Source organism: Maylandia zebra, linkage group LG15 (assembly GCF_041146795.1).
Source record: "Maylandia zebra isolate NMK-2024a linkage group LG15, Mzebra_GT3a, whole genome shotgun sequence".
Lineage (NCBI taxonomy): Eukaryota > Metazoa > Chordata > Actinopteri > Cichliformes > Cichlidae > Maylandia > Maylandia zebra.
In genome coordinates this window covers 17,682,702-17,687,500 of record NC_135181.1, presented here as the reverse complement: position 1 = coordinate 17,687,500, position 4,799 = coordinate 17,682,702, and the positions used below count along the sequence as shown (strand labels likewise).

The following is a 4,799-nucleotide window of genomic DNA, read 5'->3' as shown; positions in this document are numbered from 1 at the left end:
ACTCATCCAAAAAAAGCAAACAGGGTATAGTCAGACAGCAAAGACACACCCATAAGTAAAATGCTGCTTGGTTGAAAAGCTGCCTTGAACAGTGCGGCGACATGAGAACTTGCCACAAGCAAGGAGAAAAATCATCTATAACATTACAACAACAAAAAGTGCACAGAGAATGGCTTACAGTTCTCATTTCATTGGATAAAAGTTTGCACATAAAGACTTCTACCTTCATCTTCATTGCAGGAGCTAAGCTAAAGGGCCAACATTGCCAGCTGTTGAATGCCTCCTGAAGAAAACACTGTACAAGACTGCAGTGCTGGTTAAATACTTTGAAGCTTACCAGGGCAGCTTCTGGCTCTTAAATACATGATTACGTTAGCACAACTGGACTTTGCGACAATTTAGTTCTATTACTTCACCACTAAGGGATTCGACTTAAACAGCCATGTTTCCGGGTTAATCCATATTGAAACATTCAAAACATTGAGCCTGAATAATAATTTTGGCCTCAACCGCTTTATTCAGAAGTGATCAAATCAAAAACGTGGAGGAGATAAAGGCCTCTCGGATTACACATGCAGAGTGGTTTCATCATGGAAATCAAGACCTTGAGAGACCAGCTCTACAGGAAGGTAACATCACACGAGAAAAGCCTCACATTAACAAAAGTCACAGTCACTGCTAGACATCTTCCACTGAAGACCATTATAGGAAGATATCAATTAAGAGGTCAAAGTCTACTCAGTGCAGCGGTGAAAAACCATTTCATATTGATTATTTGTAGCTTGTCATGCATTAGTATAAATGCATTAGCTATTGACGTCTCTATCTACACACCCACATGGCACAATACGACCAGGTGGTCACAGAAAGGTAAGGAGGTCAGAATCAATTAATTAGTAGCCAAGTAAACAGCTTTTACATAAGACTTTATCTTTCTGTTGATTTATTACAAGAATAACCTGTGTAGTAAAAATATGTTTCATATATTAACCATACCATTTAACAACTACTACTCTCCATTAAAGAGCATCTTGTTCTTGTTACCTCCATTTCAGACTGAGATTCATATGCAAAGGTCAGCTCTTCAGGACTTCAGAGAAATGAGAGCAATAAGTTTTCCTTAGGGGGGTAGTATTTAGAAAGCTCATTTAAAATGACTCATCGCATAATTTTGTTTTATACATTATTCACTCTGGGGGAAGACTACATCTGAACTAAGCAGTTGTAGCTGATGTTTGCTTCCAGAGAACTGGTTGCACACAGATTGGTTTTTGCTTGAACAACAACCAATTTGACCGGTAACAAATGCAACAGTTGGTTGGCCACAGCTAATGAGCGGGTTGAGCTGACATTAAATGTAAAAATGCATAGCTTCCAAACAACCAGACATGTTTGGAAGCTATGCATCTAATGGAAAGCTTTATATGCCAAATATTATCACCGCCGCTCGTGTGTGGGAGGTGTGAAGCACATCAAGCAATTATCTTTAATTGAAACAGAATCGCACCATTAAATGACTAATTTGCTTTTTACTTTTTGAAACCACACTGGCTTTAAAATAACTAGCTTGATTTGGGGGAGTTAAAGGTTATTTTACAATGTTATTCTGCCACTCTTATATGTCATGTGAGGGCAAAAATCTATAGTCAACCTATAAATCAATATTTTGACAGCTTCAGATGCTGTCCACAGGTAACACGGTTGTCAATACATTAACTTACCGAGAAAGTAGAGAAGTTTTCTCTACAAGGACATGAGAAAGCTTCATACATGCAATACAGCCTTGATCTTTAAGCATTTCCCACAAAAGCTGCAAAGGTCCTACATAGTCAGATCAGCAATTAAACGTCCATGGTTGTTCAGTCAGCTGGATTGGGTTCTTGGGCTTTGTAATATACAGAGTAAACATTAGCAGCAAAGGATAACAATATTCTGGAGTTCAGTTTAAGTTATCTGCAAAGGCTTCCAGCAAGGTGGACTTTTTTTCTTGATTCGTTTACCTCAAGCACAATTAACTTAGTCTCAGTATAAATCACTGGCACACCGTGACTGGGCACAAATATAAAATACACCACAAGCACTGAAAGAATGAACTGTTATCTAATCGTTGCATCGGCTTTTATCCTGTGGCATGAGAATGAGCCCAAAGTTGCTCCAAATGACAACCAAGAACCTTGTGGGAGTTTCAGTGCCGCTGATGCATGAAGTACTGTGTGAACAGGTGCAACAGAAAGACAGTTAGGCGAGTTGAGAGGTGCTACATAAGCCCTATACAGGTTACACAAGTCATTTCATCTTGAGGGAGCTCATCTCAAGTACAAAGTAAACATTAAACAAACTAAAGGGAACACACAATATACTTTTAAAAACCTGCTTTTGCTCCCTTTTTAAATTTTCTTTTTCACTTTTTTCCACAAACGTATATGATAATCTTCAAATACTGTAAGAAGCACAATTCATCAGTTATGGCTGATTAATTAGGCTTCTATTAGTCAAGCCTAAAATAACCATTGTCAAGTGTTGGTCCACAGTACCTTGACATAATTCTGGTGTCAAAGTGACCAATTGTCTAGGTGGAAGCCTACAATGTCTCCAATCAACAGATATTAGGCAATCATATATGTGTGCCTCATTACATGAAGAAACTGAGGAATCCATATGCGTGCATTTTCAATATCTGGGATAATCAATAGCAAGGCAGTGAATCGGTGGTTCAGAGGAACATGCATGATATAGACACATTAAAGGGAAAAAGCTTCAGCCCATTCTAGTCACACAGTTTAATCACAGAAGAATCAGCTGCTCAAGCAAGATGCGATTTGTGAAAAAGCTGGACATATGCGCTTTCAGTGAGTGGGTCTGGAGGCTGACTGGGGCAACAGGGTGATGAATAATAGGAAAAAAGGCCTCCATTTTCATAAAAGCATAATTCAGCAATCATTTTCAAAACTAATTCCTTTGTTTTTATTGTGAAAAAGATTCATCTATGCCAGCACGGGAATTTATTATGCACCAAGTGACTTCATTTTTTCCACAACTTGGATAAACATTACTGTATTAACTCTAGAGTTCGTAATGTCCTTTTTCAGTTAGTGTTTAATTAAGCAGCAGGGTTCCAACCAAGTTTCTGCAACTCTTCGTCAAGCCAAAATTTTGTTTTTCGTTTTAATTAGGTCTGAAATATATCATTTCCACTTGCTCGACTAGGACCTATTCGTGCTGCTGAAAACAAATCCGGCAATAACTTACAAATGTTTTTATGTCTGGGATGAAAAGAATTTAGGGATTTAGCCTGGATTACTCGCAAAAAGAATAAAAGGGACTGTTCCCAATAAGTAAACATGGAGGTATCTTTTTAACTGCCGATATCGTCACTAAAACACTGAGCGGTTATACGTCATATCTGACCTAGTATTATTTGTTGACATTGGCAACAGAAACGGTTGCGTGATAAAAGCTATGATGAGAAGATCTGCATCTGTGTCATTTGGTGCATTAAGCTGTTATAACAGTTGCACTGTGATTGTTCCTAGCTCTAAAAAGTCAGAGTGCAACTTCAGAGCCTGTGTACATAGATACTGAAGATAAGGGGCAACTCTTTGTCCCTCCTGCAAACTCTAAATCCAGCTATAGCTGACTTTCTTACAGGTGAGCCGAAGGTTGGTTTCTGTAGGTTTACGGTTGTACTTCAGGACTTCACACAGCACCAGCTTGTTGGGGTCTTTGCGGAATGGATCGCGGAACATGGCTGCGGGGATCAGATACAGCACAAATAACATCTAGTACCACAAAGATCCTTGTTGTTCACTAGTATGTTGCTTCAACTTATTACACGCGTGACTGGTGCTGACAACATGCGATACAATTTACATCAATGTGTTTGTTTCATTATGTCAGCAGCAGACACAGAAGTTCTCCCCTTTTAAGTGGGCCCTGCTTACTAATATGAAGAGCTGCTTGGGAATCAATGCAGCAAACAGATATTTCTGCATGGCCTTATCAACAACAGACTAAAAAGGTAGATTTAAGCCACAACCAAAATTTAAGCCAAAAACACTGACCTAAATCTTGTTAAGCAGTTATTGAAAAAAACCCTAGAATCTTTATAACTGCCTGTCTATTTTAAAATGTTCCTGTTACTGAATCAGCATTATTTATGTTTGATTTTGATTGATAAGGAGATGATTCATAGCATACCATGAAATAAGAGAAATGTTATTTAGATCCACATATAATTATTTTCTTAGTCACAATAAATGTAAAAAAGATTTTGTTGAACTTTTACTCAGATTTAATCCATGGCTCGCAGAGGATAGAGTGAGACTCTAAGCAAGTTGACTTTCATCTCAAAAAACAAAACAAAAAAACATTTCCTTGAGAAGGAAACAATGTTTGCACTCTTTACTTTGTAACTACAGCAAGAACCTTATCTGCAAAAGGAAGCTCATTCCAAAAAACCCACAAAACAAACAGAGAAAGCAATTTAAAAATCCTACAAGAGGCGCATGGTCAAAAGGCTTTCAGGACTACCAAACACCATCGTGAAGTGGGACATGTGTAGCTGATTGAGAAGCGAGCCATTTCTCTGTGATGAAGACATACAGGTCTGCCGTTGCAAAGGCAAACATTCAGCTTATGCTGAACTGCTACTGAGACATGTGAGCTCCTCCTCTGGCTCCTCCCCCTATGTTTCATCCTACTACTCCACCTCTTCCACCTCCTCACCTCCTCCTCCCTTGTCTTACATATTGCCTAGTGCTCTGATACAGGAGGCTTCAACCTATGCGGGAATTTTTCCT

General features: G+C 38.7%; 1 protein-coding gene across 1 annotated transcript in view; it reads right to left on the bottom strand.

Annotated features, from left to right (window-relative positions):
• Window positions 1-4,799, bottom strand: part of aven (apoptosis, caspase activation inhibitor) — a 56,880-nt gene that overhangs the window by 34,084 nt on the left and 17,997 nt on the right. The gene's annotated exons all lie outside the window — the stretch shown is intronic.